Source organism: Pleurodeles waltl, chromosome 2_2 (genome assembly GCF_031143425.1).
Source record: "Pleurodeles waltl isolate 20211129_DDA chromosome 2_2, aPleWal1.hap1.20221129, whole genome shotgun sequence".
Taxonomy (NCBI): Eukaryota; Metazoa; Chordata; class Amphibia; order Caudata; family Salamandridae; genus Pleurodeles; species Pleurodeles waltl.
In genome coordinates, this window is record NC_090439.1 from 636,974,925 (window position 1) to 636,994,583 (window position 19,659).

The 19,659-nt window shown below is 43.5% G+C and overlaps 1 protein-coding gene across 4 annotated transcripts in view; it reads right to left on the reverse strand.

The window, feature by feature from the left end:
- RGS20 (regulator of G protein signaling 20) overlaps positions 1 to 19,659 on the reverse strand; it is a 423,936-nt gene that overhangs the window by 198,628 nt on the left and 205,649 nt on the right. The window contains exon 1 of one of the 4 annotated variants that reach the window (XM_069220176.1): positions 15,309 to 15,400. The exons of the other annotated variants lie outside the window; for them this stretch is intronic. The gene's annotated coding sequence lies outside the window, so the exon portion shown is untranslated. Of the gene's footprint in view, positions 1 to 15,308; positions 15,401 to 19,659 lie in introns of those variants that run through there. 4 annotated transcript variants of the gene reach the window in all.

Genomic DNA, 19,659 nt, shown 5'->3' on the forward strand with positions numbered 1-19,659 from the left:
CTCTTCTCCCTCCATGTCCTTCCAATCCTTTCTTTTCTTTCCTCAAAAGTGACCCTCTTCTAATCTTCCAACTTCTGCATACCTTCTATTTTTGAGAACAGCCTGTTCTCAGTCTTATGCCTGCCTGCCTAAATCCCCCTTCTTGTAATTCTGCAATTGGCTGATACATCATTTCATAGATCACAACCTCTCCTCTTTAAAACCCAATCCCTGTAATCTAACATCACCTTATCTCCGCCAGCCTGTCTAGCCCACACACCAATAACCTGAAACCACACAGCCCCATTAATGACCACGTCTATCTGGTATTAATAATTCACAAATTAAAAGGAGTAGATGCATGCAATTCTCTGGACAGCACATTACTAATCACAATAACTACTGGACTAACCACTAACCTGGGGTTACAGATTAGCATGCTACTCGTCCTAAAGTGCTTCAACTCCTCTTCAGGGGTAGTAAGCACTATATAAATCCAACTAGAATAAAAATGTGGGCCTTGAGGCCTGGACAGGTCACTCAGGGGAAAAACATAATAATGGGTGGATTACTTGAATTAAAACATGAGCCACTGGTAATTATTCTGGGGTACAATCCAGCCCATCAGTTTTTTGCTCGTAGTGCCACCTCAGACAGAAATGGGCCATATGCAAATTAGGCTTGGCCCTGCTCTAGTAGGAGCAATTCAGCCTGAACTGCAAAGCTGTGGATTACATTACAATCCAAAGTAATTACAACTGGCTGGGAATAATTCAAGCATTCTACCCATATTTTTTACCTGCATGCAATTGTGCAATGCTCGGTTACTGTGCAAGGTAAATCTGTTTAGACGTTATACTATAGATGCTGGTGCCAGTCGCAGCTGGTGACTTTGAAAGTGGTGGGTCTGGGAGTAAAATGGTGAAAGTCCAAATGCTAATTAGCGGTAATGGGGGCTCTTGCTGAGAAAAAACTGGAAAATGTTAGCATTGCTCTCACCTTGTCCTCCTGCAGTGTCGTCTGTCATTCCTGTATGAAGACAAACTGCCAGAAAGACACATGACGAATCACCATGTAGCTTCAAAATATAGCCTATAATTGGCCACTCATGTAATTTTCCTGCCACCATGTAGCTTTGTGTGCCCTTGCATATGGGACTAGCCACCAGAACCAATCCTGACGCTGATATCAGAGCAGAATATGAACAGCACCATGATTGGTTGGAGCAGGGAAATCCAGCACTCCAAGGAGACTGGGGAGCTGTGTCAGTGTTCCCTCGGCTCTCTAATACAGCACAGATTCAGGAGTTCTTAAGTGTGCATATCGGGCTAAACAGAACAGGACACCCGTCCAATCTGACATGCGCACTACATTGTCATCATCATGCTATAATGTAATTACTTTCACTGTCTTTCTGCCAAGGATTGATCTCACCCTCTGAGACACCAGAAGCTTGCACCAGCAGCAGCACAACAGAAAGAGGGCTGCGATCGGACATAAACGTTTGGAGGTAGGGCACGTCATTTTATTGAAACTATGGCAACAATGTCCTTTAGATTAAAATTTTAATGTGTTGTGGCAACTCGACGGCGGGGGGTCAACACCCTTGCGCTCCAATAAAGGAACCGCCCCTGGCTGGTGCCCTGTCAGTGAGTACACTGGTTTACTTCTGCAGTATGGCACCATGCATTGAAATGTGTGCATAAAATGACCCAGGCTTATTGGGTATTCCATTCATACCTCACAAAATAAAAAGGAAAAATTAAAAGGATACTGAAAAGCAGAGAGCCTGGTACAAGGCTGTGGATCAGGATTACTATATAGGATGTTGGGAGCTGTAAAATCTACCCAGTTGTGATCTTTGTCTCATGCTTTATTTCTATTGGAGTTCACACTCCAGGACAGAAAAGTAGGGCACGGGTCAAGTGGAGTTCTCAAAGATTCAGGATAGCATACCGCAGGCCATCAAGATGAAACAAAGGTCATGAAAGATTACCACTGTCTAGCTACCCTAAATTCTTACCTAAAGTAGGTGCATTATGGATTATTCAATATGGCTTTTGTGATCGATGTGGAACAGATATTGTCCTCAGATGCATGCCCAAGAGCTTCTAGCTAGCAAACAGTACCTCTTTACCGTCCTAGTCATGATGGAATTTTCAGCTACACTTAATGTGATTAACCACTAAGTGCTGCTGTAGTGTCTGCTGACATTTGCAGGGACAGTGGATACAAGTGTTTAAATGCCCCCTTGTTGATGGGCAACAATACTCAGTCGGTAGGAATGGATCCCCATGGCTTCACCTGTTGGTTCTGTCCCTATGACATGCCTCAAAGCTCAATTGAGTCCCTTCAATGTTAAATATATTTTTAAGCTCTCTAAGAGGTATTATGGGGAAGTATGAAATGCAGAGTCACCAATATGCTGATAAGTTATGCCATTGTCTCCTTAATTTCCAAGACTGTGGTTCCAGTTTCTAGCCTGTTTGAGAGTTTGCTTGAAGTGATTGGATAGATGCAGCACAAGCACAGTAGCTTCTCCAAGGCTGAACTGAGTTGATGTCTTCTGGTTCTGAATGGCAGCCAAAAATGTGTCTAATGCACTTGGGGTGGTCTTTCCCCAAAAGTTTTGCCTTGCCTTCTCTTAGTTTTCTGACTTTGTTTTTTGTTGGCTTTATGATTCTGTGCATTTTCCAACTGCTAACCAGTGCTAAAGTGCTTGTGCTCACTCCCTAAAATATGGTAAAAGTGGCTTACACCTAATTGACATATTTGACATATACGTTCCTAGTAAATTGGTATACTATATACCCAGGGCCTATAAATTAAATGCTACTAGAGGGCACCTGCAGCACTCATTGTGCCCGTACTTAAGAAGCCATGCAAAAAAAGGCTTATATTTGCCATTGCAGTCTGAAAACAGTTTTAAACTTACAATTCATCTTGGCAAAATGACCCCTTTGCCAAGCCTAAAACTCCCTTTCTAATACATACACATTACCCATAAGGTAGACCCTAAACAGGCTATAGTGTATTTACAAAGTTTGACGTGTACTTTTAAGTTTTACATGTCCTGGTAGAGAAAAACTCACAAATTTGTTTTCTGCTTCTGTGAGGGCTTCCTCTCCCATAAAGTGATAACTTTTGATTGGAAGCAGGTAGGAAGGTCATGTTTGGTGTCTGAGGAATTGTAGTTTAAAATCCTCTTTAATGGTAAAGTTGGTTTTAAGTAGCAATTCTGAAAATGCCAATTTTAGGATGGTGCTGCTGTGTCCTGTGTGGAAGAAGGCTGCTTTGCCACACCAAGAAGGACCGATCTGCTGCCTGAAGCCTGCTCTGAACCCCCAGAGGTCTGCTTTGCTACTTGAGCCTTCTCTTCTACTTGAACCCAGGACTTCCAGAATGACTCAGAGGGTTAGTTGGCTGGCCTGTTGATCAGAGCCTTAGGGATAGAATAGGTTCCAACCATCTTGAACCCACACATGGACCCTACCTAAGTCCTGAACTTCCAAACTTTGCCCCTCCAGTCCAGTACACTTGGAAGTGGTGCTAAAAGTACCCAGACAGCGCAAATTCAAAACTTGGGACTTAGAACTTTTTTAACAAAAAAGTGTTCAGAGAACTGCTTGTCGATTCGCTCAAAGTACATTGGTGGTCGGCCTGACCTCACAGCAGTGTGAGCTACATTCTTCTGTACAACAGCAAATCCTGATCAGTGGGTCCTCACAGAAGGGGTACCCAGCCTCGTGGAGCCCTTGTCAGCTACAGGCTTCAGATTAATCTGACTGGACAGCTTCGATTTGCAAAAAAGAGACTAAGGGCCTGATTTAGAGTTTGGCAGATTGGGTTACTCCATCACAAATGTGACTGATATCCAGTCCGCTGTATTACAAATAATTATATCCTATAGCAACCTAAATACGGTGGACAGGATGTACGTCACTTTTGTGACAGAGTAACTCTATCCGCCAAAGTTCAAGTCAGGCCCTTAGCCCGAATGAAGGAATCTCCAATGCAGTTTCCTCCAGCGGCTCACAAACAATGACGCCTCAGCCTCCTCTGGCACCACCAGCTGACTTGCCCTGCTGAATTGTACCTTCTCAGACAGACACTGTCTCCCAAAATTTCTTCTAAGTTCCAAGGTGTGTAGAGAATGAGCCCAATCCACTTCATGTATCTAATCTGCACTCCATCGCAGTCGGCCATAACTTTCAACTTTACCCCAGTCTCTTGCAACGACATGTCCATGGGTGGTCTTTTATCTATTAGACACTATTTTCCACTTTAAACTTTAAAAATTCATAACTCTGGTTCTATTGATTGGATTTTTGTCATTTTGGTGTCAAATAATTTACCAAAATGTATTCTATTTCTCTAAATTGCTGTGGGAATTGTCTTGCGTTGTGCTTTCACATTGGTACTGTTTGTGTGCTTCATGAATACTTTACACATTACCTCTAAGTTAAGCCTGACTGCTTTTGTGCTACGTTACCAAAGAGTTATGCACAGGTTCATTTTGTGACTTTTTCAATGTTCACTCTCACAGGGATTGTGGCTGTTGCTTGAAGGGCTCACACCCCCTCAATCAACAACCCAATTCTCACAAGCAGAATCTGACCACTTACAGCGTTGGAGGTATGTAGTCTTGTCATCTTCTTCAGTGCTAACCATTTCATGCAAACACAGGCTGACGGTCGGGTCCGGTTTGAGGTTTATTTCAACCATAGGCTGCCAGTCACGTCAGACCGCTGTATGATTCTGACAGCTCATGTAACAGTGAATTATTCCATGAAATAATTAATTCATGTCTTGATCATAATGCTGGTAGCTTCCGTGCAACTTTCTATGCAGATCTTTCGCATATGCTTCACAGTGTGTGAATAATGCGGACAGAGGTTGCAGGAATACATTAGTGAGGCGGTGACTACAATGCATGCATTACAGCTATGTACATTTATATGCACCGGGTGAATGTAGATTTTCAAGTCCAATACGAGAGTGTTTAGGATTTTTAAAACACTGTGGGGTTTTGTCTTCATAGATCCCCCTTACCTCACCATTTGCTGAAGTTTATTTTGACTCACGTATAACATCCAGCAATCCAACAATTTTCTGGGGGAGTTTCCTGACGCATTTCCCGATATTACTGTTTTATGACTAACTGCATTGAATTTGGTTGGACAATGCCTTAATACTGATGTCAAAAATGTCTACAAATAAATGAAATAAAGATGCTAAATGGATGTAGAATCTTACCTTGTCAGCACTCGAGAGCACGTGAAACCACACAGGATTGAAGGAAAGAATGCAAACACTGTAACTGATTGATTGTCTTAAACATATTTTGCTTGATCTACGAAAGATTTACAGTAGAAACCCACGATTCACAGTATGTTCTGGTATTTCTTTGCCACTGTGTTGAATAGCTAGTTATTTGAAAAGGCAACGGATTTAGATCTCCTTAGTCATCATAAAATCAATTTCATTGTGGCAGGATTTTTTTGGACCTGTGTATACATTGCTATATAATCATTGCTTTGCGTGGCTCTCTGATGACTACTTTTAAGGGATAAGTCAACAGTTAAGTTTCCAAACCATGATAATTGTAACAAGCCTTCTGCACATGACTCTGACAATGAACTACTGAGCTGGGTTTTTGCTGGTACTACTGAGTCGACTCCTGAGACCATTAACTGGATTTTGAGGTTTCCATTGCAAACATGTACAATAGCAAAACATGTATGTGCTTGCAGCGGTCAACTTCAAGCACCCAGATATTAGCTGAAAAACAATCCCGCCACCTGTATGCGATCAGAAATCTACATTTATAAGCTAACTTCTCCAATCAAATTGCAGAAAGTGTATTACCAGGAGACGCTACAATAAATCTTGCCAGAAAAAAACACACAGAGAAACAATAATGGCTTTAGAGGTAATTGGGAATTAAGTTGGTGATTATTTGCTAATTAAATGTTACATATCCTGGGTTAAGAAGGTGTTGGAAAATGCACGTAAGGCACCTGAATTCACAAGAGACCATGCAGGAAAATCAAGAACACCTGTGCAAAATGTCTCACGGGGTAATGTTGCTTAAGAAACAGCCATAGAAAGGACCGCAGAGTTCCAAAGCCCTCACCATGAGCATTGTTAATTAAATTTGTTCCACTTAGAAATTAAAAATGGAAAATAATGTTGGTCTGAGAATCAAAGAAAACTTTGAACACAAAAGCAAGAATTACAATCCAAGTAGAAACAGCAGAAGAAATTGCTGAAGCTAAGAGAATGCTGGTTCGATCTCTGAGGTTGTATGTCGGAATAGGTGGGTGGGAGCACACTACCTCTCATGCCAGCACTCAATTTGCCCAAGTACATCATGGTAAATGCAGCGTATGATAACTCTTAATTCAGTAGTAGTCTTTAATGTTTTACCTGTATTGGTGCTGCCTGTGCTATGCAACTCTAGACATGTGTTTCTGGATTCATTTCTTCATCAGTAGATAGCAACAACTCGTTTTGGGGGTACTGGAAATGGTGCCCAAAGTCTTCCTTGGTCTCTGTACCACTCACCGGGTGCAGGTGCATCAACACAAGCTTGTCAGCTCTGGAGCTAAAGGGAGTCTTTTCAAACAGAAGAGGGTAGGAGCACACTGTCTAACATCCCAGCACTCAATTTGCCCCAATGCATCATGGTACATACAGTAAGTGTTATCATGCACTGCATTTACCATGATGCATTGGGGCAAATTGAAGGCCTAATTCACAAAGGGCCTCTGCACTCGTGGTGGAGGCCCTGCAGTTGTGAGTGAATCTCCGTAATGAGAATTCTCACTGCAGAGATTTCACCCTAATTGTAGACACTCCCCCGTGTCCGCGGGGCCTCCACGACGAGTGCAAAGGCCCTTTGTGAATTAGGACCCGAGTGATGAGATGTGAAGCAGTGTGCTACCACCCTCTTTTTGCATGCTGTAATATCACTTATAATAATATCATCCTACAAGGATACCATAGCCAAAACTATGACTGCAGAAATGTGAAAATAAATCTATATCAGTAAGTACTGATTTACAATTCTTAACTCACTAATTGTGTTGCTTGAAAAAGTACATATATGTGGAGTTAAGTATAGTAAACCTAGCTTTACCTATGTACACATTTCTACGCTGATGATATTGTGGTAGTCAATTTTTTGGCTGCAATATTTTTGCTGGATGATGTTGCATTGATGACATTCTGGTACCAGACCCAAAAGAAAGTTGAAAATGAGAAAGTAATCAACAAATTGATAGAAAATCACCATATCACCATAAAACTCGAATATATAATCCCAAAAGACGGTAAATCACTTTAAAGTGACTGAAAAATAGTAACTATCCCAAATGCACTTGTATGAATTGATTCAGGCACAACTGAGATGATATAAATTAAATAATAAGAATACTAAACACAGCTACTATTTTGGGGATACATTTACTGTGTGGTATTGTGAAATGAACTGTGAATGTAAGCATAAAACCTACCCTTTTCTCACTTTAGGATAACTAGGGATCAAATGTTTTACAACAACAATGCTCAGAGCTTAGAAATTATACTCCAACCAGTGGCGTAACAATGGCCCCTACAGCCCCTGCGGTGCGGGGGGGGCTTGGAGGGCCCGAGCCCAAGGGGGCCCCTTCACCACACTACACTGCACATGAGCCAGGCCCCTTACTGGTTCCAAGGTGAGGGCCCCCCCTCCAGGGACTTTGCAGGGAAGTTTCGTTACGCCACTGACTCCCACATTACGTGTGCGATAGTTTCACAAATTTAATGATAACGTGCATTTTTGACGATCCTTTTCAATTTGCATTGACGTTTAAGTTAATCTTAAATCTTAAAGCTCAATCTTGACAACATTTGGTTCTTCTGCATTATGCCAAAAGACAAATCTTTCACTTATGCTTCGCAATGGGTGTGATTAGTACGGTTGCAGGAACACATTAGTGACGCGTTAACTATAATGAAAGCATATGATTTGTACCGGATGATTATAGAATATCAGATCCAATAAGCAAAAGTGTTTAGGAATTTTAAACCAATGAGGGTTTATCTGTCTTGAAACCATCCAGTCTCACTAGCTACTGGAGGTTCTTTTGACCCGACTATGACAGCCATTAATCCTTTGGTGATGAGTCCAAATGCAAGAATAAGGAATTATCTACCCTCGTCGGGGGCAAGTTCTGGGGTGCAATGGGAGTTCAGTGCTTACGCTCAGTCTTTAACAATTTATATTTTTCGGTTTTCCTGAACTTTTTCTCCATATTAATGTTTTAATATTAATTATACTGCATTTTGTGGGAGCGCGCCTGATGTAAAAAATGTCTACAAATAAATGAAATAAAGATGTGGAGTGGCTGTAGAAATCATCTTGCCAGCACCTGAGAGCATGTCAAATCACACTGGATTGAAGGAAAGAATCCAACCACCCTAACTGATTGTTTGACAGATTTTGCTTGAACTAGGAATGCTTCATATAAAAAATCAGCGAGTGACTGCGTTTTCTTTTTTCTTTACTACAGTGTTGAATAGCTACTTCTCAGAAAAGGCACTGGCTTTAGATCTCATTGTCGATCCAAAATCCAATTCCAGGCGGCAGGATTTGGGGTCTGATTCAATAATAATTTAAAACAGTCTTAAAGCTTAATCTTAAACCTTGAAGCAAAATCCGGACCAAATTGGGTTGTTCCTCACTGGGCCAAACAACAAACTGACACCTGCCAATGACTGGACACTAAACTCAAACCCTTTAGGAACTAGGTCTATATTTGTTAGTACTTGACAACACGCTCTTGTTAATAGATCATGCTGACAACATCACAGAAATGTTCAATGGCATTTCATAACTCCAAAATGGACTATGAAATGGCCTTACTCACTAGCTTTCCTACATTAAATATTTACAACAGTTTGTCTAATTCTATTCCCCACACCAACCCAAATTACCAACCCGTTTTCTGGGACAGCACCCAAGATCTGGAATATATATAACCTACTGGGGGTTGCTAGTTATAGTTAGGGCCTAGTTTCTATAGGATTGTTTGCTTTGCTAATAAGACGTCATTTGATGAATCGTCATTAAATTTTCAGAACTATTTTGCCACTCACTTCAGCTGCTGTGTGGAAAGTTTTGGGGTGATTTGTCAAGTGGGGGCTGAGAAAATGTGGGGCCCCAAAACACATTTTTCCCATAGAGATTCGTATAGCGATTTCAGACACAACTACAGCCCGAAACTCTGTACAAAATTACACCAAATATGACAGAAAGCTAAATCTTGGTCCAGAAAGATCTCTTTTTGTAATCTGGCATAAATCCATTCATATATATATATATATATATATATATATATATATAGATAGATAGATAGATAGATAGATAGATAGATAGATAGATAGATAGATAACACTCAGGTCTCGAGCCTCTTCTCACCACATCACTCTCAGGCTCAGTCAGGAAAACTGCACAATCTGGTATTTTTCAAAAAAACTTGTTTATTTTAATTTTATTTTGTTATCAAACATGTCTTCCACCAAAGTGTATGGTACAAAGAAACGTTAACCTAAACGTTTTGTCCAGAGCCTTCAACTGGGCCATAGAGTAGCGCAAAATAGAGTGTCCATTTAAAGGGAAACATCCCTCCATACCACCACCCTCCATTTAAAAACTAGACCAAACACATTACTTCCTGTGACCTAAACGATTACGACAACATCTCTCCTTGTTGCTTTTCGTGATCCAAAATGCTATTGCCAATATACAAAGCATCACAACATGTGCTTTATACAACTCTAACTTTCCCCGTCATTTTTTTTTTTATTTCACTGAGCAACACTTCTTTTGATTGAATCACATTTTCGATTTACCACATCATTAAAAGAGATTGTAAATTTATCATCAATGCTTTTCAAACCTCACTCTAGTTATAAAAAGGGCATTATAGTTACATATAGGGTAAAGTACCAAAAAACATGATACATTTAAAACAAGGCCTGCACATTCCAGATTAATGCTCCTACAACTTATGTTGCAATAAGAATATTTCACTTTTGCACTTACTCCAGGTGATATTAATTCCCTTGTGTAAAAGTTTATATAAAGACTCTATATACATTAAAGATTCAGGAGTAAAATGCTAATCAACAATATATCAATGATTCTCACCCATGCATGAGGACAAAACTTTGTCAATGTCATGGGGATTTTGGCCTTGGAGAACTCAACCCCCAGGACATGGCCCTCAATCAAGATATGGTGGGTGCCCTGGGTGGACACTAAGGGGAACCACCATTTGCAGGCTGGGCCCCAAGGGATGGGGTCCTGGAGCTGGAATCAGCCCAGGGAGGGCGGGCTGGTGCCTTCTCCCCCATTTAAAAAGGTGCTAGACTCAGGAGGATGGGGTCCACAGGGCCAAAATTGGCCCAGGTAGGGGAGCTGTGTGCCCTCCTTTAGAATATGGCTGGGCCCCAGCAGATAGGGTCCTTGGTGCCAAAAGTGGCTCAGGGAGGGTGACATGTGTCCTCCTCCCCCACAAAATGTGCCAGGTCCTGGGGGATAGCGTCCCCGGGCCAAAATTGGCCCGGGTTGGCTGCCCTTGGAGGGTGGGCCACAGGGCCTGGCCTGTGAACAACCCCCTCTCGGCATGGCCAAAGTCAATGCGCGTTTGCAGTTACATTAACATATAGTATTTAAATAATACTTAAGCTAAAAAAAAAACTAGAAATTCACTGAATAAACAAAGGTTACAGGGATGTTATAGTTAGGGAACAGAATTTAAAAAGCCTTACAAATTCACTTAAAAACTAATGTTACTGTGACATTATAGTTAGGCTCAGAATTTACACACAGGAAACTACAGAAATTCAGCCTTTGCGACTTCAGGTAACTATAACTCGTGCCCTCGCCATGCACTGCTAATTACCCCACATATTACATCACTCATTACATCTATGACATCATTGATAATATCACTGCAACATTTGTTGTCAAATTATTGATGACAAAACTGTGCATGGCGGGGGCGTGAGTTGTAGTTACCTTAGGGCACGGGTCATAGTTACTTGAGATAACTATAACTATAACTGCTTAATTTCTATGGTTTTGTGTTTGTAAAATCTAATATCCTTCTAACCTTTGTTTTTTTAGTGAATGTAAACGTTTTTTAAAAATTCTGTTTCCTAACAATAACATCCTGTTAACCTTTGTTTTAGAAATTCACCTGTTAGAGGTATTTCAAGTAACTATAACTTGTGCCCTAAGGTAACTATATCTCGCACCCCCGCCATGCAGTTTTTTTATGAATAATCGTACAGCAAATGTTACAGTGATATTATCAATGATGTTATAAAAGATGTCATGAGTGCTGCAATATCTGGGGTATTTAGCAGTGCATGCCGAGGATGCGAGCTATAGTTACCTTAGGGCATGAGTTATAGTTACTTGAAATAACTATAACTGGTGAATTTTTAAGGTTTTGTATGAGTAAATTCAGAAACTATAATGTCCCGGTAACCTTTGGATTTTTCAGTGGATTTCTCTGGTTTTTTTTTTACATAAAGTAATTTTAATTACTATATGTTAATCTAATCACAACCGCATGCACGATGGGGGTTGGCAGCAACCCCCTATAACCACCTAATGGGGGTTGGCAGCAGGGCCTAGTCTGCAATCAGGCCCTGTGGCCAACCCACCTATAACCACAAAGGCTGTGCATGATGTGGGTTGGCCGCACAAACCATGCTATAACCACCCCTAAGGCCAACCCCCTATAACCACACCAACCCCACACCAAGCACATCCTTCAGCCATGCATGGCAGGTGTTGGTCACAGGGCACTGCGGTCAACCCCCCCTTTAAGCTCCAAACCCCGCACCATGCATAAATGAAGGGGTTTGGAGTTTAAAGGGGCAACATTAAATATATATATTTAGGGGGCCACACTGCCCTCCCCCAGGGCCCCGGGGAAACACCACATTTCTGGGCCTACATAATAAAAAGTAATGAAAGGGGCTGCGCAGACCCCCAGACTCCGGTGACGACCACCTCCCCAGGGCTACATAATAAAAAATCTAATTTTGGGGGGCCACACAGACACCTTCGGGAGCCGTGGACCACCACCTCCCCAGGACAACATAAAAAAATATATGGGGGGGCGCAAAGAACCTCCCCTCCCCCCCCATTGCCCCAGGGACTGCCATCTCCACAGGGCTACATTTCAAAAACTATGGAAGGGAGGTGCGCAGACACCTCCCCCACCCCCGTGTCCCAGAGACCACCACCTCCCGGGGCTATTCTATTAATGTTTAAAGAGGGGACTACAAGGACCTCCCGGAGACCACCACCTCCCTAGGGCCAAATACTTATTTTATTAAAGGAAGTGGGACCACGTAGCCCCCATCTCTAGGCCTATTTCGGCCTCTTGGACCCCATGCACAGGGACCAGGCCATATATATTCAACTGTGCTAATGCCACTGATGAAAACCTATGGGGACCGCAGGGAGAGCTCAAGGCCCCCGCGGTTCCAATGGCACCCATCTTCTGCGGGCGGGAGCCAGAATTGCTCCTGCATGCAGGGAGTTGCTTTAAATAGCAACTCCCTGCATGTGGGAGCAATGATTTCATCACTTTTTCCTGCATGCATGTTGGAGTCCGCTTTCAGCAAGTGGGAGCTGCTTGACAGTTCCTGCTTGCTGAAAGCAGAGTTATGTTTGCCTTTCCTTGGTGAAAACTGTCAGCTCCTGCCAAAGAAAAGCAAACAGCTATCTCCTGAGGGTGAGCACCTTAGGAGGTAGCAGGAGCCAGCCCTGGGAGATGGTGATGTCCCAGGGCCATATTGGGCTTCCGGAGGGGGGCCACATGACCTCCCTCCTTATATTTATTTATATCACCCTGAGGAGGTGGTGGTGGCGCACCCCCCGCATACTTACATTTATTGCCCTGGGGAGGTGGCAGTCACTGAGGTGCAGGGGGCCTCCCACATTTTTAATTAAGTGTATTGCCCTGGGTGGGGGTGTTCCCTGGGGTGCTGGGAGGCCACGAAGCCCCCACATACTGTATTCAAAACTTTATTGCCCCATGAAAGCGGCAGTCCCCAGGGCACTGAAGGGCCGTGCAGCCCCGCCTACCTTTTTTAAAAGTGTATTGCCCCAGGGTGGTGGCGGTCTCCAAGGCTGGGGGGTTCTGGAGTACCCACCCTCCCATTATTATAATTTTATTTTGCCCTGGGGAGGTGGGGGTCCTGGGGCTACTAAAAGCCCTAGGAGGTGGTCCCCATGCACCCTCTCCTTTTATAAGGCTGCAATGACCCTGGAACCTGGCCCACCCGGGGCCCGAAGCATGCAGTGACGCAGGGAACCATTTAAAAAAAATTACTTAATTGAGAAATCTGCAGATCCAGCTGTGGAGTTATCCGCTATTTTTTTTAATGCTTTTTAGCCTTGAAAGGTCTTAGGGGGACCCTTGGACAAAGACTAGGGGTGTAGGGTAAACATAACCTGCCCCCTTTTCTTTTTTTTAAAACTTTTTTTGTTGCCTCAGCTGAAGTCGAGTCCCAAAATGGCAGCAACACTTCTTGTTTGAAGTGTTGACGGCCAATCAGATCTCAGCAGAAGATCTCCTTGGATCCGCAGCCCTCGATATACACATTTCTTTCCCCTTTCATACCATGAAATCTTCTGAACGGATTTACACCAAATAAAAAAAATAGTAATCTACGGAACAAAAGCTACCTTTCTGCCAAATTCGGTGTAATTGTGTCCAGCAGTTTGGGCAGCTGTAGTTGTGTTTAAAACTCCTTTGGGAATTAACAAGGGAAAAGCACTTTTTTTAACCCCATTTTTCTTACCCCCATCCCCACCTCACAGATTACCCCAAAACTTTCCATGCACAACAAGATTCTTGGACACACTTTTTTGGAAAAATTAGGGAAGAATCATCAAACTGTGTCAAAGATGCTCAAATCAAAAAAATGCTTTTTCATTGAAAACTAGGTTGTACCTATAAATACCTACTTACCGGTGACTCCATTAGGTAATATATACCTACCAGGTAGTTATAGTTCAGACCATGTTTCCATAGTAAAAGAGTTTTTTGACATGCCTATATCTTTGGCACAGTTTGATGAAGCGTCACAAAATTATTCCAAAAAAGTGTTGCTGTGATTCTTGCTGCGCACTGCACATTCCAAGGTGATCCGTCAAGTGGGGGAGAGAAATAAGAGGAGGGGTTGAAATAAGTTCTGTTTCCCATGTTAATTCCCATAGGACCTTTATACACGTCTGCAGCCCGAACCGCTGGACGGAATTACACCAAATTTGGCAGAAAGCTACCTTTCGGTACACAGGTCATATATATAATTACTATTACTAATGAAAATCATAATGTAAACTGCAATATCTTTTCTAGCTGTTTATATGTATAGTCTAGTTCGAACGTCCAAATGTCGACCTCATTATACAAATTTGAACATGTATTCGATCCTCTACATGAACAGTAGGTTAGCTCCCTTGTAGAAGTTTCATTTCAGCATTGTAAGCACCAATTTCGAATTAATACATTGAATCTTTTTTCATGATTCTCGCGCAGCTCAAGATTTTAAATTACTTCTTTATTCGGACAGGCGCCGTGGAATCCTTGTATTTACCGATGAGCACCTTGCAGTGCACCTGTCCTCGCACACATTGCTCTCCCCTGGAATACTTCTTGGAAAACGTCTCAATGAAGCAATTACCATTTAAACATAAAAGGTGAGCTGATAGTCCACGGTTATATTATGGCCTTTCTTAGCCATCAGTTATAGACCAGGCGTGCAGCCTCCATAAAGCCTATCAAACCACAGTGACCCAGAAGATTCAGTCTCAGAAGGTCTACTTTGTCTGCAGTCACCTGTGTTGTGTCACATATTGCAACCTGCCTGCCGGTACCGGAGCTGTTTTGAATGGTATATTTGAAAATCTGACGCATATTCATACAAGCTGGGACTGAAATCAGGTCTAACAAATAGTACCACAGTGATGTCTTAGAAATCACACATTTCCAGCGATGTGGGGTCAGAACGCCATGAAAAGCAAAAAGCTATTGCACAGCATGTGCTTGCGCGGTTGCATCTACAGAAAACATCAATGTGTGCTATGTTGCTAAAAAAGAGAAGTGTGGTTTAAGGTTCGCACTGGCCTGCTGAGTGTTCACCGAGAGTTTGCAAAGCAATGTAACCGAGCTGCAGATTTGCCCAAGAACCCATTCGGTCCATGACTCTGAGACATGAATGGCTAAAGAGAGAGACTGGGTGCGTTTACTCACTTGTGGGACCTCAGACTCTCCCAGAGGCCATGGTATATAGTGCGCATGAACTAATCCTGTCACTGCACGCCTTCATCCTTGGCTGCCATTTTGGATGGGACCATCAACACACCCACTCGCATAAAGGTGCAGTCCGAGAGTCCGGGTTCTTCAGCACCAATTGGCTGCCACCTCGTGGGTGGGTTACAGACGCTGAGAAATTCTGCATAGGCCTCTTTGCACCTGAGCATGCTCACACAATGCCAGAATGCACGGGGGCGAAGGGAAGTTCTTTATTTGCACGGAAGGACGACGTTATCCTAACGGTGTTTACTCTGCATGCCCTCCCACTGCGGCATTTTAATCTTGTATGTAATCGCAACCAAACCATTTCCTGGTCTGATATCCGTGCCAGTCCTACGTGATGCCCTAGTTTAAAGACAGATGTGCTAAATGGTGCGAAACTTAAGACGACCACAGGACGTCATTGGACAGGCAAACTTCAGTGCTCGATCAAACGCTGCGACACGCGGAAGAAGGAAGTAGACGAGCATGTCAGGCGCGGCAGGTGCAGAAACGGAATGCCTTCATGCCGAGGCGCTCTGTGTACTCAGCTCCAGGTGTACAGCGCCGGGCAAACACAACGGATGTGACCTCCCACTTGGTCGGCGATAACAGCTCATCTGATCACCTGCTAAAGTCTTGGAGTTAAAAGAAAATCCAGAAAACAAAAAAAGAAGTTTACTGTCCTGTGAACCTCCTTTTTATATTATGTTGCCTCACCCATTAGACAACCCAAAAGCCACCTCCCTTCACTAAGGTCCCTATTGCGAGTTTCCCCATGTCCGGTAACTCCTGCTACTAGTCACACCAGAATCCGCTACTAGGAGTGAACTCTCCAGGTGAAACGTCACAAGATCACGAGAAATGAGAATTTCCTTGTAATCCTCCACCCTCAGAGTTACTGGTAACTCTCATATCGGTAGCTCTGGAGGGGGGGGGGGGGTAGAATTACTGGTTACAAACCATGTGCATATGTAACAATGATCTAACAGGGAACAGTAGACATGCAAAAAAAGTGACAAGACCGGGGAAAGATTGGGGTGGTGGTATGGGGGCGGGGCGGGGGGGATGGTGGGGGGGTGGGGTGGGGGGTGATGATTCAGGGGGTGAGAAGGAGGCCTTGTAGGCAGAGTGATCTTCCTCAAAAGGTTACTATGTCACTAAATAGCACTATAATGTGCTGTGGGTTGCTTACCTTCCACATCTTACTGCCAGGTAGCGAGGAAGGGCACATGAAGTGCACAGGGGTCACGACAGGGTAGAAGAGAATGGGAGAGTAGGAAAGTAGAAGTCAGAGGGGTTATTGGTGTTCGACAGTGAAAGGAATCATGGTATATCACAGGTAGTAATAATAATTTCCTGTTTTAATGATACTAGGGCATGCCACAGCAAGACGGAGTGCAGGTCCTATCTGCAGAGCCGTCCTTGGGGGGGGGGGGGGGGGGTGCGGGGGGGCTAGTGTAACCCACCAGAGGGCCTAAATCATGGCCATATCATACCCAGACAGCAGGTTGGCAAGGATGGGGCACAGAAACATCTCCTCGCCAATCCATGCTCTTAAAGGGCAGGGGTTGGACACTGGAGCAAATGGGGAGCCATAGAGGCAAAGCATGAGCTGTGCAAGGAAGTCCGCTAGAGGTTAGGTGGTAGCCACAAAGCGGATACACCACTTGCATCCCAGACATGGTCTCTGAGGCCATGAGAGAAAAGTCAAATGGTAGCAAGGATAACATAGATTCTGCAACGCTTAACTCCTGCGCTGTAGCGTGTTGCAGAACAGTAAAAATAACTACTGCCTCTGAGTAGTTAAAGTGATTGACTTATGGTGTCAAGAGTGATGATATTAACTTCAATAAACTGCAACCTGTTATATCTAATCAACAAATCTGCCTGTCTGTGGGAACGATGTCTGTTGTTGCCTGGTGCCGGGTTATCTGGAGGCAGGAGACTTCCTCCCCCCACCTCTTCACAAGGTCTATAGTGAGCTTCTCATGCAGTCTCTCACAAATAGGTGTATTTACATGTCGTTTCAGAGTGGAAGAGGGTGTTGGCGAGAAGGAGAGCTAAAGGGCTAAGCCCTTTCCCTGAGTACTTATGGACTGGTATGACAGAGGTATCAGGGTTCAAGAAGAAGCCCTGAACAGGGTGCTCAGGGATTTATTCCAGCACCCACCTAGCATAGTCAGGACTAGACTTTCAGCATTCCAGACCTCACACTAGGGTGCACAGCTGATTGGGAGGCCCATTTGTTTTTTGTTTGATTAGAGCTGGAGGACTTCAATTCACTTATGATTGTAGCTCGTCTGATTGGGGGCCTAGGGCAGGGATACAGGGAGCACAACCATGCCTCCCTTACTCCAGGAATTCTGGGAAAACAGTAAGAATCAGTTCTGTAGAATTAAGCCTCATAACTCGCGGGCTTTATCAAGGTATTTTTTTTTTCTCACAAATTTTATTACTTTTTTTTGTAACCATTATAAATTCACATTGATGCACAATTATGTAGTCGTCCATGTAGCACTTCTGACATTCTCAAAGCCATTTGTTTCTTGCAGTGCAAAATATTTCACCGTATTTACTGTCTTAAACTCCGCACCCTCCCCCCAAGTTCCCCAACAAGCAAGAGCAGTTTACTGTTTCCTATATTTGTCTATTGAAAACACAATTAAAACCACCATCCCATCTCTAGGGGGGCGGGATTAGTGGTAAACATGAGTCAGTCGTGGCTAGGCCGTGTATTATGTATAGATCTGGGCCTTTTTATGTTACCATATATGTATTCCACAGGAGGTATGGTGTGGGAATGCTCATTGTACCCATCACAATGGTGCTAATTCTAGAATTGATATTTTTGATTTTCATGGTTTAGGAGTGTATGTCCATGCCCTCCTGCGCACGTGGCAGAAAGTTCTCTAAGTACATATCCCACTCTATGGAGAAAAGGGTTTTGCGTAGCCCTCTATATTTTTTCCAATGCAGCGCTTCGCTTTCAGCCAGGCCCCAATGCAATACTTCAATTCTCCACTGTGCTACTTGGGGGGGAACAAGTGATTTCCAGTGGCGCGTAATAGCACGTCTTGCCAATATTAACGCCAAGTCTGCAAAATGTGTAGTCACCCATGTCTGTCAGAGGTGAGAATAGAGACTTAGTATACAAGCGTCTGGTGTTAGCCAATAATCATGGCCCGTTACATGTTTGAGTAGCTGCGCTATCTCTGACCAGTAATTTTGTAACTGGGGGCAATGCCAGAGCATATGTAATAGATCCGTGTCCATTTGTTGACAGCGGGGGCAGCCTTCCTTTGTGCAGGGGTATAGTTTATTGATGCTGTGTGGGGTAAGATGTGCCCTATGAAATATAGGGAACTGAATAAATTTAAATCTGGAATTTCTGGATATGGTTTTTGGGGTTGTAAGCAGACTCTTCCATTCCGCTTCTGTTAGCGTACGGTTGATGTCTGCAACCCATTTTTGACAGTGTTTGTAACGCTATTCCTACATGTGACCTTAGGCCTCTGTATAGCCATCAGATTAAATGGCTGCCAAACCTCGGAACACGTTGGATATTTTTCAGCCGCTCTCCGTTAATTCTATTATAGATTCTCTTCTGACTCTTAAATCAGGGGCACCCACAGATCTTTGTCCTCCCCGGGTTCTTAAGCTAGCCCCCCAGATGATAGCTGAGGCATTGGAACCGGTGTATGCAGAGATTCTCCAGGAAGGAATCTTTCCGGCTATCTGGAAGCAGGCAACCGTTATTCCTCTCATTAAAAGAGCAGGGAAAGATGTGGCAGATTTGTCCAATCTTCGCCCTATTTCGTTACTACCAGGGATTTCTAAAATATTTGAAAAACATCTTAACCAGGAGCTGTCTGCTTTTCTACAGGAGAATGGTGGATTAGACACCTCACAGCATGGTTTTCGGGGAGATCATAGCACGGAAACAGCACTGATTTCCACCTCAGATATGATCTGGAGAAGAGGTGATGGGGGTGAGGGCTCGATTTTGGTTTTATTAGATCTTTCAGCAGCTTTTGACACCATTTCTCACTCTACTCTAGGTAATAGGCTTGCCCAAGTTGGAGTAAGAGGGAAGGCCTTGCAGATCCTTAGTTCTTTTTTGTCGGACGGAACCACTACGGTAGCATGCGGGGATTATAAGGCCCCTCCTTTCCAACTACCCTGTGGTGTTCCGCAGGGCTCTTCCCTTAGTCCGACACTTTTTAATCTTTATATGTCTCCATTAGCTAACCTGGTGTGCTTATTTGGGGCTCAGATCGTCTCGTATGCAGATGATACTCAGCTGATT